Source organism: Pristiophorus japonicus, chromosome 19, assembly GCF_044704955.1.
Source record: "Pristiophorus japonicus isolate sPriJap1 chromosome 19, sPriJap1.hap1, whole genome shotgun sequence".
Classification (NCBI taxonomy): Eukaryota; Metazoa; Chordata; class Chondrichthyes; family Pristiophoridae; genus Pristiophorus; species Pristiophorus japonicus.
This window is the reverse complement of record NC_091995.1, coordinates 80,907,711-80,930,082: the sequence shown is the minus strand read 5'-3', so window position 1 is coordinate 80,930,082 and position 22,372 is coordinate 80,907,711. Positions and strand designations below refer to the sequence as shown.

The 22,372-nt window shown below is 44.6% G+C and overlaps 1 protein-coding gene across 6 annotated transcripts in view; it reads right to left on the bottom strand.

Annotated features, from left to right (window-relative positions):
* Positions 1 to 15,369, bottom strand: part of atf7ip (activating transcription factor 7 interacting protein) — a 186,927-nt gene extending 171,558 nt beyond the window's left edge. For 3 of the 6 annotated variants that reach the window (XM_070861680.1, XM_070861687.1, XM_070861688.1), the window contains exons 1-2: positions 15,099 to 15,369; positions 5,465 to 5,590 (exon numbers count right to left, since the gene is read on the bottom strand). The gene's annotated coding sequence lies outside the window, so the exon portion shown is untranslated. Of the gene's footprint in view, positions 1 to 5,464; positions 5,591 to 14,731; positions 14,842 to 15,098 lie in introns of those variants that run through there. The other 3 variants (XM_070861681.1, XM_070861683.1, XM_070861682.1) reach the window with 3 other exon arrangements.
* Between the last annotated feature and the right edge of the window lie 7,003 nt (positions 15,370 to 22,372).

The window sequence follows — 22,372 nt, the reverse complement described above, 5'->3', positions numbered from 1 at the left end:
TATTATGGGGTATTTGACAATCCGGAAGGACAGACAGAAAGGAAAAGGAGGTGGGGTAGCTCTATTGATAAAGGATGAAATCACTGCAATAGTAAGAAACGATATTGGCTCAAATGATCAGGATGTTGAAACAGTTTGGGTGGAAATAAGGAATAATAAGGGGAAAAAAGTCACTGGTGGGCGTAGTCTCTCGGCTCCCTAAGAGTAGCAACTCTGTTGGTCGGAGCATAAACCAGGAAATAGTGGGGGCTTGTAAAAAGGGAACAGCGATAATCATGAGTGATTTTAACCTCCTTATTGATTGGACAAATCAAATTGGTCTGGGTAGCCTTGAGGAGGAGTTCATAGAGTGCATAAGGGATGGGTTCCTTGAGCAGTATGTAACGGAACCAACCAGGGGGCAGGCTATCTTAGATCTGATCCTGTGTAATGAGACAGGATTAATAAACAATCTCTTAGTAGAGGATCCCCTCGAAATGAGTGATCAAAGCATGATTGAATTTCAAATTCAGATGGAGAGTGAGAAAGTTGGATCTCTAACCAGTGTACTAAACTTAAATAAAGGAGACTATGAAGGCATGAGGGCAGAGTCAGCTAAAGTGTACTGGGAAAACAGATTGAAGTGTAGGATAGTTGATGAACAGTGGTGTACATTTAAGGAGATATTTCACAACTCAAGAAAAATATATTCCAGTGAGAAGGAAAGGGTGTAAGAGAAAAGATAGCCATCCGAGGCTAACTAAAGAAATAAAGGACGGTATCCAATTAAAAACAAGGGCATATAAAGTGGCTAAAACTAGTGGGAGGACAGAAGACTGGGAAGCTTTTAAAAGCCAGCAAAGAATGACTAAAAAAAAATTAAGAAAGGGAAGATAGACTATGAAAGCAAACTAGCACAAAATATAAAGATAGCAAGAGTTTCTATAGGTATATAAAAAGGAAGAGTGGCTAAAGTAAACGTTGGTCCCTTAGAGGAGATGAGACCAGGGAATTAGTAATGGGGAACAAGGAGATGGCAGAAACTCTGAACAAATATTTTGTATCAATCTTTACGGTAGAGGACACTAACAATATCCCGACAGTGGATAGTCAAAGGGCTATGGGGAGGGGGCTAAGGAGGTGGTACTCAGTAAGATAATGGGACTAAAGGCAAATAAATCCCCTGGACCTGGTGGCTTGCATCCTAGGGTCTTGCGAAGTAGCAGCAGGGATTGTGGATGCATTGGTTGTAATTTACCAAATTTTGGAAAATTGCAAATGTAACACCCCTATTTAAAAAAGGAGGCTGACAAAAAGCAGGAGACTATAGACCAGTTAGCCTAACATATGTGGTTGGGAAAATGTTAGAGTCCATTATTAAAGAAACAGTAGCAGGACATTTGGAAAAGCAAAATTCGGTCAGGCAGAGTCAGCATGGATTTATGAAGGGGAAGTTATGTTTGACAAATTTGGTGGAGTTCTTTGAGGCTGTAACGAACAGGGTGGATACAGGGGAACCAGTGGATGTGGTGTATTTGGACTTCCAGAAGGCATTTGACAAGGTGCCACATAAAAGGTTACTGCACAAGATAAAGGTTCACGGGGTTGGGGGTTGGGGGTTGGGGGTAATATATTGGCACGGAGAGAGGATTGGCTAACTAACAGAACAGAGAGTCGGGATAAATGGTTCATTATCTGATTGGCAACCAGTAACTAGTGGGGTGCCGCAGGGATCAGCACTGGGAGCCCAATTATTTACAATCTATATTAACGACTTGGAAGAAGGGACTGAGTGTAACATAGCCAAGTTTGCTGACGATACAAAGATGGGAGGAAAAGCAATGAGTGAGGACGCCACAAAAAATCTACAAAAGGACATAGACAGGCTAAGTGAGTGGGCAAAAATTTGGCAGCTGGAGTATAATGTTGGAAAGTATGAGGGCATGCTCTTTGATTTTTTCTGCCAAAGAGCAAGTTATTATTTAAATGGAGAAAGATTGCAAAGTGCTGCAGTATAGCGGGACCTGGGGTACTTGTGCATGAAATACAAAAGGATAGTATGCAGGTACAGCAAGTGATTAGGAAGGCCAATGGAATCTTGGCCTTTATTGCAAAGGTGATGGAGTATAAAAGCAAGGAAGTCTTGCTCCAGCTATACAGGATATTGGTGAGGCCACACCTGGAATACTGCGTGCAGTTTTGGTTTCTATATTTACGAAAGGATATACTTGCTTTGGAGGCAGTTCAGAAGGTTCACTAAGTTGATTCTGGAGCTGAGGGGGTTGACTTATGAGGAAAGGTTGAGTAGGTTGGGCCTCTACTCATTGGAATTCAGAAGAATGAGAGGTGATCTTATCGAAACGTATAAGATAATGAAGGGGCTTGACAAGGTGGATGCAGAGAGGATGTTTCCAGTGATGGGGGAGACTAGAACTAGAGGGCATAATCTTAGAATAAGGGGCCGCCCATTTAAAACTGAGATGAGGGGAAATTTATTTTCTCAGATGGTTGTAAATCTGTGGAATTCGCTGCCTCAGAGAGCTGTAGAAGCTAGGACATTGAATAAATTTAAGAAAGAAATAGACAGTTTCTTAAACGTTAAGGTGTTATGGGGAGCGGGCAGGGAAGTGGAGCCGAGTCCATGATCAGATCAGCTATGATCTTATTGAATGGCGGAGCAGGCTCGAGGGGCCGTTTGGCCTACTCCTGCTTCTATTTCTTATGTTCTTATTGAGGGATAAATATTGGCCATGACACTGGGGATAACTCACTTGCTCTTCTTCGATATAGTGCCATGGGATATTTTATGAGAGAGCAGGCAAGGCCTCAGTTTAACGTCTCATCTGAAAGATGGCATCTCTGTCAGCCTAGATTTTTGTGCTCAAGTCTCTGGAGTGGCTCAAGAGACGAGAGTGCTACCCACTGAGCCACGACTCATGGTTGGTTAAACAGGATATTCCCTTGAGAAATCCATACTGAGTATTTATTATATTTTGTATCTCTAGATGTTTTGTTACCTAATCTTTTAACAAAGATTCTTGTACCTTACCTACCAATGGCATTATGCTAACTGGTCTATAGTTCCCGGAATTAGTTGCATCTCCCTTTTTGACAATATTCCTTTTACTATTGAGTTTAAAAAAAAATATTGATACTAATGCCGTTGTTGTCTCCGCTCTAGTTTCTAGTTTCCTAAAGGGGGTAGGTTACTTTGGTACAGTATACTACCAAAAATTCTGAAAGATTTAGTAGTTTAGGTTTCAAAAAATGACATGCCAACTTTACCGACTTCCACTAGCTCATTAAACCCTCTCTCTGATTGGTACCTGTGCTGTTATTATCTTCAGTAGAATTGCAATATTGAAAAAAAAAACCTTGTTTATATAGTGCCTGATCACATCTCAAAAGCATTGTACATATGAGTAATGATTATTATGCATGCAAACTTGGCGACATTATACAAACAGCGAAATCACTCAAAAAGTGATAAGATGAATGACCAGTTAACCTAACTTTTGGTGATATTTGTTGAGGTAGAAATGTTACCCAGCATACTGGGACAATTACCTGATCTTCCAAATAACGACACCATGAAATCCTAAGTCCACCTAAATGACTGGAACGGCCATTCAAAAAGGGAATCACTTATCAATGCAGCACTCCCTTAGCACTGCGGCCAGCCTACTGTTGGTGCACATGACCTGAAGTATGGCTTCAGTCAAGAACCTTCTGACTCAGAGGCGAGGGCGTTATCAACTGATGCAGAGGAATGAGCGAGAGGTTGGAAAAATAGAGATGGCTGAACGCAGAGATACATTCAGTGCCAAGAAATGTAGAACACTTTTCAATGGATTATTCACTTCTAAAACAGATTAATGATGTCCTTCACTTGTAGGCTACTAATGCATAAATCTATTTAATTTGAGTGTTATACACATTTCTGTGGCAACTAGTTTCCATGGTGTTTTTTTTTTAAATTAAGTCTCCTGAAGAACTACATTCAAGACCATAGGAAGCCAACATGAAACAACCATTCTGCCAACCCAGTTCACTCCATCAAGTGTACAAGCATACAACTGGCTGTGTTTTAAAAAAAATCAAGACTCCAACTGCACTTCACAATGGATAGATTCAAAACTGCTGCACAAACGGCTCAAACAATTTGATCAGTTATGGGAACAGTTAAATAAAAAGCACATTTGCTACGAAACTCCAGTAAACCGCCCGAATGCAGTTTCCGAAAATTGAGAGGTAGCAATATTCAATTTCTGCGACAGGGCTCTGCTCTACCAGATTTCAAGAAAGGCTTGAATATTCAAACACAAGTTATTCGCCAGAGCAGAGCAATCACCTTTCAGAGCAGAGTGCAATACACGTTAGCTTTTGGAAGCCACAGGCATCTCCCCATGTGAAGAAACTCTTACACGATAAATTTCAACCAAGAATTTTTGCTTCGGGCACTCAAGGATAGTCCAATACAGTAATTTCATACCATCTTCACAAACCATACCAAATGACGCATCACTAAGAAAACGGCAGGCACCTGAAACTTTGAGGAGGTTGAGGAGAAATGATTGTCATTCTCACTAAGTAAGCAAGATAGGATTCAGACAATTACAAAATTCACCACCTTGAACAAGGCGAGAGCAGATGTTTTCATTTTCTGTGTTGGGGGGGGGGGGTGGGGGAGGGAGGCACACTTGTTTGCAGTGGTTACAATAATCTCCATAAAACTGGACACCGGCCGCGTAAAATTATACTACTGTACGCTCGACTGATACAATAAAAATAAACACCCAGTACAATTAGAGATTCTGTCCTTCCAAATTTGGATTGACTGGTGAAATTTTTGAATCATTGTTATATAATTCTAGTGATGGCAATGGTGGGAGCAAAAGTGATGAGTTCAGAGCATATCCAATAATATATTGACTTAAATGCATTTCCCTTGCATGCTACCAATGCAAATACAATGTAACAATTTTGCTAATGGTTTCTGGAGCCGGCAGGGAAGTGGAGTTGAGGCCAAGATCGGATCCGCCACGATCTTATTGAATGGCAGAGCAGGCTCGAGGAGCCAAGTGATCTACTCCTGCTCCTATTTTCTTTTGCTCTTATACAGCTCTTTAAATCGAGAAAGAACATTAGGAAGCCAGTAATGTGCATTCTCCACAGTAATGCACCCAAAATAGTTGGGAAAAGCAAATGTTTTTCAAGAGCACTGCTGCTTTATTTACACATTGGGATGAGTTAATTGTGACCCAATGTGAATTGTACTCAAAAATGGGTATGTACTTGTAGCATTTACACCAAAGAAATGAAATGGCCACTGCAAGTACCCACAATGTTGGTTACCTACTGGAGACACGGTAGCTCTAATTCTTTGAAAGATGGTCAACCTTTGCATGTAAATAGCAATTAGTCATCCCATGGAGGGAAAAGGGGAAAAAAAGCAGCGAGTGGAAGGATACCAAGTAACACTAACCTTAAAGTACCTGCAGCCTTAGCAGTGATATGTTCATTCCTCCATTCTGCTGTAATCAAGTCCTCGTTCTAGGAATGTGCCCTCAGTTCTTTGTCCAGAGAGTAAAAGACAACAAACACCTCCAAGCTATGTAAAATCAGATAGAGCAATAAGGGTAGGCCTGGAGGAAGTATTGTATGTAGCGATTGAACTTGGTCACTGTGACAAAAGGAGACATTCAAGCCTCGGGAGACAGTTGCGAGATGAGCCATGAGGATTATCCCCAAGTCTTTGAGGTCAGAGTTATGAAGACTGCAAAAACTTGGATTCTTCTGCATATATAGCATTAATAGGACACATCTGCTGTGATATTAATGCTATATAAAATTGTAAACTGTATGGCAGGTTTAAACTAGTAAACAGTAAATTTATGACTGATACCAGTAAGTTTTTCTTCAAACAAGGTCAGCTGTGGCTCAGTGGGTTGCACACTCACCTCAAGAGTCAGAAGGTTGTGGGTTCAATTCACACTCCAGGGACTGGAGCACATAAATTTAGGCTGACACTCCCAGTGCAGTGTTGAGGGAGGGCTGCAGAGGTGCTGCCTTTTGGATGAGACGCTAAACCTAGGTCCCGTCTGCTCTCTCAAGTGGATGTAAAAGATTTTAAAGAAGAGCAAAGGAGTTATCGCCAATGTTTATCCCGCAATCAACATTACAAAAGAACAGATTATCTGGTCATTATCACATTGCTGTTTGTGGGAGCTTGCTGTGCGCAAATTGGCTGCCGTGTTTCTCACATTACAACTGTCATGTATCTTACATGGCCACTGTTGGTTCTTTATCAAGGTGTGCCACCAGAAGGCACAGCAGTGAGAGACTCGTAGGTTACCTGTACAGGTGTGCCTGGCTCAGTATAAAAAGGCAGACCACCAGGTGCGATCCTTACTCTGGAGTTAACTAATGAACTGCAGTGATCTTGGTCCTTTTAAGTACAACACACTGCCTCGTGGAGTCATTGTTAGAGCATTTAAGGACAACAACTGCCGACGAGAATATGAACTTTCACGCGGAAATGGCTACCCTTGGTATGTTGCAGCAGTTCGCCGATGGTGATGATTGGGGCGCCTCTGTGGAGAGGCTAGAACACTTTCACAGCAAACGATTTGGCAGGAGACGACCTGGCTGCACTGGCTGATAAGATCTGCGCTATCCTGCTAACCAGTTGTGGGCCGTCTATGGCCTCGTCAGGGACTTACTGGCACCAGCGAAGACAACGACCAAGTCGTACAAGGAGCTCGTAACCCGGACCATGAGCAACTCCAGCCCAAGGAGAGCATCCTCACAGCCAGACACCGGTTCTATACCCACCGACGGCCCGAAGGCCAGGAAGTTGCGAAGTACGCTGCAGACCTCAGGAGGCTGGCGGCACGGTGCGAGTTCGGCACCCACTCAACAAAGTGTTGCAGGTCATTTTTGTCATTGGAATTGGCCATGAGGGCCTTCTTCACAAACTACTGTCGGTGGATACCAGTCACATTGCAGAAGGCCATCTCTGTGAGCCAGTCATTCATGACCTCGACCTGCGGCTCCAGGCAGATGTCTCTCCCTCAGGACTCAAACCCGGCAGGTACTGTGCACAAAGTGGCGCCGTTCAGGAGCTGGACTGTAGAGCGTGAATCCTCTCCGGGGGGGGGGGGGGGGGGGGGGGGAGGAAAGAGAAAAAGAGAGAGAGCGAGAGCGAGAGCTAAAACGAGAACAGGCCCCCCCCCCCCCCCCCCCCGAGTCCGCCAAGGGGAGGCTAAATAGAGTAGCACCATGCTGGCGTTGCGGAGGGAATCACAGGGTTCACTAGTGCCGCTTTAAAGACTACATTTGCGAAGACTGCGGCACAAAGGGCCACCACCAATAGAAATAGGACTCGCTGTATTGATGGAGTCCGCAGATGGCCATGAATCCAGCGTGGATTATGAATTGTTAGACAGAGAGGCAGCCCAGTCCCATGGGGAGGTACATAGCATGTTTACCTGCACCACCGAGTACTGCCCGCTGAAGAAGGAAGTCAAAATAGAGGGAAGTTCAGTCTTCATGGAAATGGACAAGGGAGCGAGCCAGTCAGTGATGAATCAACGAGCCTTTGAGAGGCTATGGGACAATCCGGCTGAACGACCCAAGTTGGCCCCGGTGAGGGCAAAACTGCACCAATGAAATCATCCCAGTCGTTGGTAGTGTGAATGTAAAAAGTACTCCATAATGGCGTGGTGCTCAAGTTACCTCTGTGGATTGTTGCAGGTTATGGACCAACGCTGCTTGGCAGAAGGTGGATGGAGAAGGTCCAGTGGACGTGGGAAGATTTCACCCCTCCTCTACAGTCAGAGACAAAGCAAGCCCTCACCCGAGGGTGGACCCGGCACCAGAGAGCAGACCAGCACGGCACCCGAAACACAGACTGCTCAGCACGACTGCATGGAGATGATCCAGCTGAGACGACCCGAACGCACGTTCCAGGCTAGTGGCAGGACTCCGGAGGGAGAAAATCGGATCCAGTAGCGACTTCCCAACTGCGGAGGCAGAACCCGGGGAGAAGAGGATCGCCGCAGTTGACATCGTAAACGAAGAAAAGATGGTGCCCGCACCACGAGGCGATGCGCTGAAGACAAAGATGATCGTGGCCAGACCATGAGGTGCAGCGCTGATGGAGCAACACCAAACAGAGAAGCGGATTGGGGTAAAGCAAGCAAGGCTCTCTTAAAGGAGGCCTGCAACCCACTACAATTAAAGGGACGGTTCCACACAATTAAGCAATGTAACAAGAATTGTAAGTTAGAGACTAAAGATGTAATGGATTTTGTAAAGTGTGTAACTGACCATGTAAAATGTGTAACTGATAATCTGAATTGTATACATGCAAGCAGCGAGGAAAAGTTACGCGATTATGTACAATGTGTAACTGATGATTTGAACTGTGCATATGCAACCAGCGAGGAAAAGTCGTGCGATTATGATCGGACCCCTAGAGTGTCCATCATAAGTAAGGAAAAGCTACGCGATGCAGGATTTCCACCACACACAGCCAATGCAGCATGCAGACACCCACCGGGTACATACAGGTCCAGCAAGCTACCCAATGCTGTAGCCTGCGTTCCAGGGACCAGTCAGGCACCACAAGCAGCCAACACACAAGAATCAAGCGACCTCAGCAGGGCAAAGACACCGGCCCTGGGTCAGCTCCATCTCTCAGGCAACCGATGGCACCAACTGCCATGAGCCTGAAGGAGCAGACTGTACTAAGGCCATACCCCTAGATGCAGGGTCACCCGCCACTGTTTCCCCAGAGGAAATAAGCACCAGACAGAATCTCAAACCAAGGGACACTCAGGCCAGTGAGTCAGCAGTTCCCTGTGCACTGCCAGACGACAGCTCCTCAGGGAGCAGCTGGGACCCAGGGCATAAAGAAAGGTTTAGGGGAGGGGTCACAGACATCTGTGAACCTGCCTACCGCTAGGGACCGAGAGCAGGCTACGCGAGCCAACTGGCTTCCCACTGCCTGCACCAGGCACACTAAACCGCCACCAGACTGCAGGGACAGCACCCAGCAGCTCCGGAACGAGCTTGTCCTTACGCACCGGTCACCGCATCGACAAGGCATCTAACGCTCGTTGCACCACAACCACACACAAAAAAAAATGCAAAACCCACTTACCTTAATTTGTATGTACATGAATGCCAGGAGCCCCTGCCACACCAACAAGAGGGGGCGGGGGGGGGGGGGAAAGAATGGAGTGGTCAGGAATACACATACACACATACAAACTGCAACCACCAGCACGCTACTGCACCAACTACCAAAGGTCAAGCTGGCCTGCCAGAGGTCTGCCAGACAGAACCTACATAGAACGAAGCCCAGAGCATAGTTAATGCAGAGGTGATTTGCACTGAGGGCTCAGGGGGGAGTGATGTCATGTATCTTACACGGCCACTGTTGGTACTATAGCAAGGTGTGCCATCAGAGGGCATCGCAGTGGAAGACTTGTAGGTTACCTGTACAGGTGTGCCTGGCCCAGTATAAAAGGCAGGCCACCAGGTATGATCCTCACTCTGGAGTTAACTAATAAAGGACTACAGTCACTGCAGTTCAAGTACAACACACTGCCTCATGGAATCATTGTTGTTGTGTCCTTCGATGCTCTAACAGTGACTACGTTCCAAAAGTACTTCGGCTGTAAAGCGTTTTGAGACATTCGGTAGTTGTGAAATGCACTATAATAAATGCAAGTCTTTCGTTCTTTCAACACATAGAATGGACTTCCAGATAAAGTAAAGTAGTGAAGCTAAAAACCATGGAATCATTTGAGAACCAATTGGACACAATGTGGGGACTGTCATTCTGGGTGGATGAATTATGAGCCAAATGGTTTTCCTTATCGGTGATCATCTTGTGATCTTGGAAATAATTGTTTTCCCTAACCACCCATTGAAATTTTTGTGATTATCTTAAATTTCTACCTTCTCATTACAGTCTCATTGACCAATGGAAACAATAACTATTTAACATATTGTAATCATTTATAATCTAGACGGACAATCAGGTAATCCTTTAGGGTTCTTCGCTGTACTGAAAAAAGCTCCAACTTCTCCAGTCCCTCCTCAGATAAAGGCCACAACTCATCCCTGGTAACATCCCAGTGAATCTATGCTACTCCAATTCCTTTGCGCCCCCTCCCCCTCAATTACATAAAAGGCCTAACACATAAGTGATACTCCCCTTCAACAGAAGAAACAGGAGGCACCAGGTAAGAGTTTGCATCCATGATATCCTGGAACTCAAAAGGAAGAATGAGATTGGAGGACTGTCTTATGCACAGGTCAAACAAAATATGATGGGCCTGCCACACCGCATGCAATTTACTAACTTTCTGGAGTGAGGCAAGGTAGTTGTGCGAGTAAAATCTCACATGATCACAGGTTCAAAATGATCTTGCATTGACTTACTCAGAACCACTTAGGAACAACCAAAAACACTTACTTCCCCCTCCGTCCCCTCATTGACAAGATCACAAAATGCTTCCTTCAGGAGCGTTCCTTCAAAAAGCAGGTGATAGAGGAGATAGCAACACAAAGGATTGAAGCAAAACTCAGCAGGAATTCCAGATCTAGTAGGACTTCAAACCCCATTGGATTGAAATGGCATTCATTGCATCAATGGACAACACACTTGCAATGTTGTAAACTTCAAGCTTTCCTGGAAGTTAGCAGCATAATTATGACTTATTTGAAACTCTTATCTTTTAAATACCATGCAGGAATTCACAGGGTTGATGCTCCAAATATGACCGTTCCCTAGATCAAGAGGTTCTGTGCAGGATTCTAATGGCCCAGTCAATTAATACAGAGAATCAAACTTCCTAGTCAAGCAAGTCTCGCAAGGTGACCATCAATTCCTCCATGTGAATCTTGTAAGCATTCTGGTGACACAAGTGGAAAACAGAATGCTCGATCAAACTTTGAATTTTGGGGAGAATCCCAACTTGTGCAGGAAACTACTCCACAAGCAAGGCAATCTTTCCCCTCCCTGCCCAGGCTGTGACAGCTGGATGGCACTACAGGAACTCTGGTTTCTGAATTAATCTTGAGACAGTGGAGAAAATGCAAGAAGATTTAAATGTAGGAGTCTATAGAAGATAAAGATGAACATAGCCCCATGAAATACACCAAGGTCAGGGTTACACTTACCTCTGGAATACTGATACAAATGGGTTGCAGCAAATTAGCCAAATGAAAGAGGAGCAACACACTTCCATAAAGCAGGTTCCTTTAAAGAAGTCATAGGTCAGCATAATTAGAATTTCTCTCCATTGATCACAAATGCCACATGTGCCAGCACAAGAGGACCTCTTGTTAACTTCTTTTGGCGGTGCTGTAAAACGATACGAGCCAAGCTTCCAGGCATGCACAAAAATGTCGTTCATGTTCTTTGACAAAAGCATTCGGTGAACATCCAGGAGGTTTGACCAAATAACTTACATTTATATAGCTCCTTTAACATAGTAAAACATTCCAAGGCACTTCACAGGAGCGTCATCAAAATTTGACTCCAAGTCACACAAGGCGATTTTAGGACAGGTAACCAAAATCTTGGTCAAAGAAGTAGATTTTAAAGGAGCATCTTAAAAAGGAGAAGGTTTAGGAGGTAATTCCAGAGCTTAGGTCCGAGGCAGCTGATTTTCACACTGGTCACATGTTCAGTGCCTTTCAACCATTAAATATAGATCGTTTGCTGATTGCAGCAGTCGCCTACCATCTGGCTAATGTTTACACAGCTGGATTTGGATGGCATTCCAATCAATTTGGGTAGATTGCCCAATGTCTGGTAAAAGCCCATACATGGAACACAATTTCTGAAAGGAGTCTTCTGCATCACACCTCTATTTAAAATCATTTTCAAGAGGAACAGGAGCCTCCACTTTGACTAGGAACTTGCCATATTTCATCTGGTCTTTGATGTTGACCAGTACTAGTTAGATGCCATGTAAATACAAATCTTTCCGATCCCAGACCTAGACATTATTGCAACAGCCTTGTGGTGTTTTTCCACCAATGCAACCATGAGCTGGCAGATCGATTCTGGAATCCTGGTTAGTCCCAGGTTGTGTCTGGATTCCTTCAGGAGCAGCAATCCTTTTGAAGCTTTTTCTTCAAAACCCTCCACACAACAATCCCTCACCGAGACTGGAGAACCTCCCATTCTTCATCTTCCTTCTCAAAGATGGTGGGAAAATTCGATTGCTCTTCTGAAAATTCAGCAGTTAGCTGTCTCAAGAGGCCCGCAGACAATGCCAAAGATGTATCAATCAATAACTACACCAGTACCATCAAATCCCTATGGAAAAAGACCTGCCTGGGCCAATGCCATGGCCAGTGGGGCAGGGACAGCAGTCATTGTAACAAAGATACTCAAACCGCAAAAGGTTTTTAACCGAGACAATCAAAATGTTATTTTACTTGGAAGCACAAAGAATTTGTGCTTTCTATCCAATACCATTGAATATTTCTACATTCCGCTTCTTGTTTTACTTCATTTGGCACTTCCACTTTGGAAAAATAATCTCCAAGCAGTCACAATACTGAAGTATTTTCCATTGAATACTTTCTCTGAAGCAGATGTCAGCAATACACTCGCGTTTTGCCATGCACATACGTGTCAAATTTGAACATCCCATGTTTTTACAAGGTGCAAGCAGGCAGTTCGTTTTGCACCAAATTGAGAAAAAGTTCGTCGGTTGACATTACTAATTTAAACCTCTTTTGGAAATACACATTGCAGTACGATATCAAAAAAAAATTAAAACACCAAAAGCAAGGTCTCCTGAAATATACTTCACCTGGTGTGCTTCTGGTGGACCACATACCTAATCGTTGTGTTGTACTGCAGTAAGCAAGTGTTTTCCACAAGTTGCTTCAGCAAGTAATCAATTTTTGACGAAGCTTCGCACAACCATTTTATGCAATTTCTATTGGATGACGGGGTTAAGAAACATGAATTTTTCTCACTTAAAATATTCCATACTTGCGTGATATTTATTAAGAGTTTAAATACTCAAAAAAGTGTTGTGAATTTTTTTTCTTTTCATTACTTAGATTTACCCCGACCATTATTCATTTGAGGACAAACACATGGACATGGTCCAAAGCTTCTATGACACCGTAGCCAGCTGCTTGGAGATTCACCAGCATAATAACAAATTAGAGCAAGTTGCCCCTTTTTCTCGTCCATTAGAAGCATCTGTTGGCACCTCCTTATCATCAGCATCATAGATATCCTTGTTTTCAAGTGCCGCCAAGGGCCTCGCCCCTCCCTATCTCTCTAACCTCCTCCAGCCCCACAACCCTCCAAGATATCTGCGCTCCTCCAATTCTGGCCTCTTGCGCAGCCCTGATTTCCTTCGCTCCACCATCGGTGGCCGTGCCTTCAGCTGTTGAAGCCTTAAGCCTCGGAATTCCCTCCCTAAATCTCTCTGTCTCTCTACCCCGCTTTTCTCCTTTAAGACGCTTCTTAAAACCTACCTCTTTGACCAAGCACCTGCCCAAATATTTCATGTGGCTCGGTGTCAAACTTTGTTTGTTAACACTCCTTTGAAGCGCCTTAGGATGTTTTACTACATTAAAGGTGCTATATAAATGCAAGTTGTTGTAGATATACTAAGCCACCTAGATTTGGAACTTTTCTAACCCAAGACACAGATTTAAAAAAAGATTAAAGCAGGACCAGATTTTGTTTCCATGCACGGTTGCTGCAACAGACCCATAAACTTACACTGAAAGGGCTGTGATGGAAAAAAAATCTCAACGGAAAGTCTGGGCATGTTACAATGTGAACAACAAATCTCAAATTGCATAATCCGGTGATCGCAAAAGGCGTTATATAAATGCAAGTCTTTCTTTAATTCAAGATTTAAAAATCTACAGCAAAAGCTATCTATTCACACTCAATACAAAAGAAACTCAATGCAGTATGTCTTACTCTGTCACATAGAAACACACAATACTCAATGAAAAGTTAGCAATCTAGGTGCAGGTGTCAAATATCAACAAGATGGGCAACGAATGTTATAAATGGTTTTATTTGTCAAAATTTATTTTACAAAAAGGACCGAGCAACTTGGAGGTCATCGCTCAGCTGACCCACAGCAGAATTGTGCACACAAATTACACAGTTCCCAGACTGCACAAGTATACAGCTTTCCAGTCTGTTCAGAATTTTCAGATGCATCGCAGTTGAGCTACTGAGTGAGGGATAACCAGAAATCAAGTAAGTGTTCCTCCGGGACATGTAGCAGACAGTAGCACTGCTGAGCTGACCAACCCCCACCCCCACAACCCACCTGCATGTTAACATTCCAAAATCACACATGGCAACAGACAATTAGCACTGATGCATTATGCCAAATCTAATTAAACCGTGCAAGGAGTCACTGTTAATCATAAAAAGCACTTGTTCACACACGTGTGGAGAGAAATGGGGGAGATAATCTGCAATTCAAAGTTAAACATGCATGCAGCTGGAGTCCTACAGCAATGCAGCAGAGTTGCAGGAGCTCGTTTGCCATCATCTCAAGCCTTAGTTTGAATTGGGGGGCGGGAAGAGAGATTGGGAAAGGGGGAATTAAAGCCAAAAAGAAAAATCGAGAAAAAAAATTGTGTCTGCAGAATTAAAGTATTCAGGCCAACAAAAAAAATTCATTAAATGGTGTGGGTGTGTTTTGCATCGATTAAAGCACATTAATCTTACCTTAACTTGAAGTTTCCAGCGCAGTTACTTTAAAAAGGGGAGGGAAGTGGGGGAAATAAACTCCGCAGCTTAGCACGGTTTAAGTGTGTGTGTGTGTGTGGTGTGTGTGTGAGCGCGCGCTTTGGCTGCGAGGGGGCGGGGGGGGGGAGAAGCGCCTCGCGCGCATGCGCAATGGCACTGGTGGTCTCGTGCAGCAGCCGTGCAGCTCCAGTGCGGCGGCGGCGGCCTGCGCAGGCGCCTTGCGCGCTACGCCTGACGCACCGCAAAGAGGAAAAAAAAGTACCGACGGCGCGTACACACACACACGCCGTTAACAAAGAAACACAAACCAGACTCCTACACCGAATCGCATTTAGAATCCGCTTACCTTTCCGGTGAGTCGTTTCATGAGGAACTATATATATAAAAATGTCCCCACCCACTTTATTATCGCCGCCGTTTATCCGCCGAATACCTCACACCCCCTTCATAACAAAGATGGCCGCTGCGCCGGCGGGAGGGGGAGGTGTGCAAATGAGCAGAATGCCGCTCTATGCAAATTTATTTTAAAAAAGCACGCCCTTATTTTTTTTCCCCTTCAACTTTCGCCCCCCCCCTTTAAAGAAAAAAGTGCGCGTAAATGTTAATTATTATTATTAGGCGATGGGGGGGGGGGGGATTTTTTCTTCTCCTCAAAGCTCCAGCTGCCCTGTTGCCCCGCGCGACCACTCGCTCGCAGCGAGCGGGAGGTTAATGATATTCAAAGAGGGTGGAATCTTCGGCCATGCAACTCATTAGGCAGCTCGCCGCCAATCAGCGGCGTTAGGGAGGGGGAGGGGGGGCGTGATATGCAGATAACAGCGCGTTAGATGCAAATTCCCCACACACTGCCCGCTCAGCCACCCGCGAAAAGAACAATTGGCCGGGAGGGGGGAGGGCGTGGTATGTAAATATTCTGGGCGCGTCATTTGCATACAAGCCCGGTCTCTGTATTTTCAGCGTCGTTTGTTTTTTCTGCAGCGGAGCCGACGCTTGTCTTGCAAATTTAGAGCTTAGTCTGATAACGTTGCATTTATTTTAAATTTGCACCTTGAAAATTATGCATGTATTCTCAGTAAAGCTTGTGAACGTAAACACACATTTTTATTCCTTTTAAATATTGTGCACTGGCAGGGATGGGATAACAGTACTGAGATTGCTCCTAAACACTGCATTAACTTCAACTCATTGCACTGCTGAATATTTTGCATCGGTCGCTCTCAACAGTTTCAACGCCTGCATTCCTCCACCACTCCCGTGCATTTCTGGCACTGGCCACCAGTGTCGCTGTTGAGCACAAGAGGCGCGCCAGACTGCAGCACATGCGGTATATTGTATATTAACCATGATGCAAATAACAGGGGGAAGCTGCTACTCACAGGTGCTTACAACTCCATGCACAATTCTTTATAGAGAAATGATCAGATTCTAACAAGCCTTGAGTTAACTTTGGAAATTTTAATTTTATTGAAGCATGCTTTACTGAGGTAAACGCACTGTATAAATGCAAGTCGTTCTTGAAAACAAAATACTTTATGATTAGTAAAATTATTGTTTGATGTTGTAGTGCTCCAGTAGAAGGTAAAATTCAGAGTTACTTTTTAAATAATGGCGCACTTTCAAAAGAGCAGAAAACCCAAAAAGTCAATTTCGGATTCAAATTAAATTACACAAATTCAAAGAATAGCAGAGACCCGACAGAGAGATAGAGAACAGCAAAGGGATACAAAGTAGAAATGGTTGCAAAAAAGGAATACGAGAAAAAGACTTGCAAGGAATATCAAGGATAACACTAAAAGGGACTTGGGCACATAAATCTAGGCTGACACCCCAGTGCAATGCAGTGCTGCACCGTCAGAGCTGCCGTCTTTCCGATGAGACATTAAATCGAGGCCCCATCTGCTCACTCAAGTGGACGTAAAAGATTCTATGGTACTAGTTCGAAGAAGAGCAGGGGAGTACTCTCTGGTGTCCTGGCCAATATTTATCCCTCAATCAACATAACAAAAAACAGATTATCTGGTCTTATCTAATTTCTGTTTGTGGGAGCTTGCTGTGCGGTCTGCACCTAGGAAGGACCGGAACCAATGTTGTAGGAGGAGTGTTTGCTAGTGCTGTTGGGGAAGAGTTAAATTAATATGGCAGGGGAATGGGAACCAATGCATGGAGACAGAGGAAAACAAAATGGAGACAGAAGCAAAAGACAGAAAGGAGATGAGTAAAAGTGGAGGGCAGAGAAACCCAAGGCAAAAATCAAAAAGGGCCACTTTGCAGCAAAATTTTAAAGGGTCAAAGTGTGTTAAAAAGGCAAGCCTGAAGGCTCTGTGCCTCAATGCGAGCAGTATTCGGAATAAGGTGGACGAATTAACTGTGCAGATAGCAGTTAACGGATACGATGTGGTTGGCATCACAGAGACATGGGTCCAGGGGTGACCAAGGCTGGGAACTCAACATCCAAGGGTATTCAACATTTAGGAAGGATAGACAGAAAGGAAAAGGAGGCGGGGTAGCGTTGCTGGTTAAAGAGGAAATTAATACAATTGCAATGAAAGACATTAGCTTGGATGATGTGGAATCGGTATGGGTGGAGCTACGGAATACCAAAGATAAGAAAACGCTAGTGGGAGTTGTGTACAGACCTCCAAACAGTAGTAGTGATGTTGGGGAGGACATCAAACAGGAAATCAGGGGTGCATGCAATAAAGGTGCAGCAGTTATCATGGGTGACTTTAATATGCATATAGATTGGGCTAATCTAACTCGAAACAATACGGTGGAGGAGGATTTCCTGGAGTGCATAAGGGATGGTTTTCTAGAACCAACTAGGGGGGAGGCCATCTTAGACTGGGTGTTGTGTAATGAGAGAGGATTAATTAGCAATCTCGTTGTGCAAGGCCCCTTGGGGAAGAGTGACCATAATATGGTGGAATTCTACATTAGGATGGAGAATGAAACAGTTAATTCAGAGACCATGGTCCAGAACTTAAAGAAGGGTAACTTTGAAGGTATGAGGCGTGAATTGGCTAGGATAGATTGGCGAATGATACTTAAGGGGTTGACAGTGGATGGGCAATGGCAGACATTTAGAGGCCTCATGGATGAACTACAACAATTGTACATCCCTGTCTGGCATAAAAATAAAAAAGGGAAGGTGGCTCAACCGTGGCTATCAAGGGAAATCAGGGATAGTATTAAAGCCAAGGAAGTGGCATACAAATTGGCCAGAAATAGCAGCGAATCCGGGGACTGGGAGAAATTTCGAACTCAGCAGAGGAGGACAAAGGGTTTGATTAGGGCAGGGAAAATAGAGTACGAGAGGAAGCTTGCAGTGAACATTAAAATGGATTGCAAAAGCTTCTATAGATATGTAAAGAGAAAAAGGTTAGTAAAGACAAACGTAGGTCCCCTGCAGTCAGAATCAGGGGAAGTCATAACTGGGAACAAAGAAATGGCAGACCAATTGAACAAGTACTTTGGTTCGGTATTCACTAAGGAGGACACAAACAACCTTCCGGATATAAAAGGGGTCAGAGGGTCTAGTAAGAAGGAGGAACTGAGGGAAATCCTTATTAGTCGGGAAATTGTGTTGCGGAAATTGATGGGATTGAAGGCCGTTAAATCCCCAGGGCCTGATGATCTGCATCCCAGAGTACTTAAGGAGGTGGCCTTGGAAATAGCGGATGCATTGACAGTCATTTTCCGACAGTCATTTTCCAACATTCCATCGACTCTGGATCAGTTCCTATGGAGTAGTGGGTAGCCAATGTAACCCCACTTTTTAAAAAAGGAGGGAGAGAGAAAATAGGGAATTATAGACCGGTCAGCCTGACATCGGTAGTGGGTAAAATGATGGAATCAATTATTAAGGATGTCATAGCAGTGCATTTGGAAAGAGGTGACATGATAGGTCCAAGTCAGCATGGATTTGTGAAAGGGAAATCATGCTTGACAAATCTTCTGGAATTTTTTTGAGGATGTTTCGAGTAGAGTGGACAAGGGGGAACCAGTTGATGTGGTATATTTGGACTTTCAGAAGGCTTTCGACAAGGTCCGACACAAGAGATTAATGTGCAAAGTTAAAGCACATGGGATTGGGGGTAGTGTGCTGACATGGATTGAGAACTGGTTGGCAGACAGGAAGCAAAGAGTAGGAGTAAATGGGTACTTTTCAGAATGGCAAGCAGTGACTAGTGGGGTACTGCAAGGTTCTGTGCTGGGGCCCCAGCTGTTTACATTGCACATTAATGATTTAGACGAGGGGATTAAATGTAGTATCTCCAAGTTTGCGGATGACACAAAGTTGGGTGGCAGTGTGAGCTGCGAGGAGGATGCTATGAGGCTGCAGAGTAACTTAGATAGGTTAGGTGAGTGGGCAAATGCATGGCAGATGAAGTATAATGTGGATAAATGTGAGGTTATCCACTTTGGTTGTAAAAACAGAGAGACAGACTATTATCTGAATAGTGACAGATTAGGAAAAGGAGAGGTGCAACGAGACATGGGTGTCATGGTACATCAGTCACTGAAGGTTGGCATGCAGGTACAGCAGGCGGTTAAGAAAGCAAATGGCATGTTGGCCTTCATAGCGAGGGAATTTGAGTACAGGGGCAGGGAGGTGTTACTACAGTTGTACAGGGCCTTGGTGAGGCCACACCTGGAGTATCGTGTACAGTTTTGGTCTCCTAACTTGAGGAAGGACATTCTTGCTATTGAGGGAGTGCAGCGAAGGTTCACCAGACTGATTCCCGGGATGGCAGGACTGACATATCAAGAAAGACTGGATCAACTGGGCTTGTATTCACTGGAGTTCAGAAGAATGAGAGGGGATCTCATAGAAACGTTTAAAATTCTGACAGGTTTAGACAGGTTAGATATAGGAAGAATGTTCCCAATGTTGGGGAAGTCCAGAACCAGGGTCACAGTCTAAGGACAAGGGATAAGCCATTTAGGACTGAGATGAGGAGAAACTTCTTCACCCAGAGAGTGGTGAACCTGTGGAATTCTCTACCACAGAAAGTTGTTGAGGCCAATTCACTAAATATATTCAAAAAGGAGTTAGATGTAGTCCTTACTATGAGGGGGATCAAGGGGTTTGGCGAGAAAGCAGGAATGGGGTACTGAAGTTGCATGTTCAGCCATGAACTCATTGAATGGTGGTGCAGGCTCGAATGGCCTACTCCTGCACCTATTTTCTATGTTTCTATGTGCACAAATTGGCTGCCACGTTTCCCACATTACAACATTGACGACACTCCAAAAGTACTTTATTGGCTGTAACGTGCTTTGAGACGTCCGGTGGTCGTGAAAAGTGCTATATAAATGCAAGTCTTTCTTTTTATCAAGTATATTATGAGAAAGAGCATGTTTAAGGGTAATGTGGGCTCCCTTAGAGACAGACGCAGGTAATATTGTAACAGAAAATAAGAATTGTTAGGGAGTCCAATAAATTCACCTGCTATCCTACGTGGTTCAATGCTCTTAGAAAATCAGATTACACACGCCCAGAAAGACCATTGATATCAATCGCCTGCCTCCCAAAGGTCACACACCCTTTAGTTGCAAGGCTCAATGAATTGGGCAAAAAAAGCGCAACACAGTACATTTCATTGCGTACAAGTCACAGTACTGTTCTAATACTGTCAGAATTGCTATCTCTCACCATTTTCCCTCTTATTTCTTACAAGCTTTCTGTTTCATCAACAGACAGAATTGCTACAGTTCCCCACAATATCACCATAACTCAAAATTAATGCTAACACGTTATACTGGCTATAACATTTAGCGGGAAAATCGTGTTTGCACGAATGTGCCTGCTATAAGCACCGGGGACTGAAAAGGATGTATAGGGTAGATAGAGAGAAATTATTTCCTCTGGTGCAAGAGTCCAGAACAAGGAGGCATAACCTTAAAATTAGAGCTAGACCATTCAGCAGTGATGTCAGGAAGCAGTTCGTCACACAAAAGGTAGTGGAATCTGGAACTCTCTCCTCCAAATAGCTGTTGAGGCTAGAGTTCAATTGAAATTATCAAAAACTGAGATATAGGGCCCAAGTTTTCACACGATAAAAAAAGGGCGCCCCTCCGAACTGGGCGCCCGTTTTTCGCGCCTAAAACGGCGCCTCAAAAAAAAAATCACGATTCTGGAGCGTTCTGCAGCTCCTTGTCTGCCTGGTGCGGCGCCCAGGGGGGCGGAGCCTACACTCGCGCCGATTTTGTAAGTAGGAGGGGGCGGGTACTATTTAAATTAGTTTTTTTCCTGACGGCAACGCTGCGCGTGCGCGTTGGAGCGTTCACGCATGCTCAGTGTGAAAAAAACATTGGCACTCGGCCATTTTTGTAGTTCTTTGTAGCTGTTTAATTTTTGAACATTTTTTTAATAAAAGCACATTGCCATCAGCACTTGCAGCCTTCTCACTGTCTCCTCTCCCCCCCCCCCCGCCACGGGAAGAACGGGCGCCTCCCCCCCCTCCCCCAGCGGGAAGAACAGGCGCCTCCTCCCCCCCCCGCGGGAAAGAACGGGCGCCTCCTCTCCCCTCCCCCCCCCCCCCTGCGGGAAGAACAGGTGCCTCCCCCCCCCCGCGGGAAGAACGGGCGCCTCCTCCCCCCCCCGCGGGAAAGAACGGGCACCTCCTAACCCCCCCCCCCCCGCGGGAAGGACGGGCGCCTCCTCCCCCCCCCCCCCGTGGGAAAGAACGGGCGCCTCCTCTCCCCCCCCGCCCCCCTCCGCGGGAAGAACGGGCGCCTCCTCCGCCCCCCGCCCCCCCACCCCGCTGGAAGAACGGGCGCCTCAGGCTGACTGCAGCATTCTCTGTGCCTGAAGCACTTTCACACAGGTAGGAAGATGGTTTATTTAATCTTTTCTTTGCTTATAAATGTTTATTCAGGTTGGATTTATTTATATAATATTTGTAGAAGTATAAATAAGGATTTATTGTAGAATTTAATGACTTCCCTTCCCCCCCCCCCCTCCCCCCCACCTCGTTCTGGACACCTAATTTGTAACCTGCGCCTGATTTTTTAATGTGTAGAATAGGTTTTTTCAGTTCTACAAAAATCTTCACTTGCTCCATTCTAACTTAGTTTGGAGTACGTTTTCACTGTGGAAACTTTGAAATCAGGCGTTAGTGGCCGGACACGCCCCCTTTTGAAGAAAAAATTCTGTTCCAAAGTAGAACTGTTCAACCTGACTGGAACTGCAGAAAAAAAAATGTGGAGAATTGCGATTTCTAAGATAGTCCGTTCTCCACCAGTTGCTCCTAAAAATCAGGCGCAAATCATGTGGAAACTTGGGCCCAAAGAGTTGTTGTTAGACAAGGGTATTAAGAGATATGGAAACAGGATGGATAAATGGAGTTAAGATACAGATCAGCCACGATCTAACAAGGCCCCATCTGTTCTCTTAGGTGGACGTAAAAGATCTCATGGCACTATTTTGAAGAAGAGCAGGGAGTTATCCCTGGTGTCCTGGTCAATATTTATTCCTCAATTAAAATCACTAATACAGATTTCCAGTCATTATCACATTACTGTTTGTGGGAGCTTGTTGTATATAAATTGCCTGCTGCACTTCCTACATTACAACAGTAACTACATTTCAAAAATACTTAATTAGCTGTAAAACGC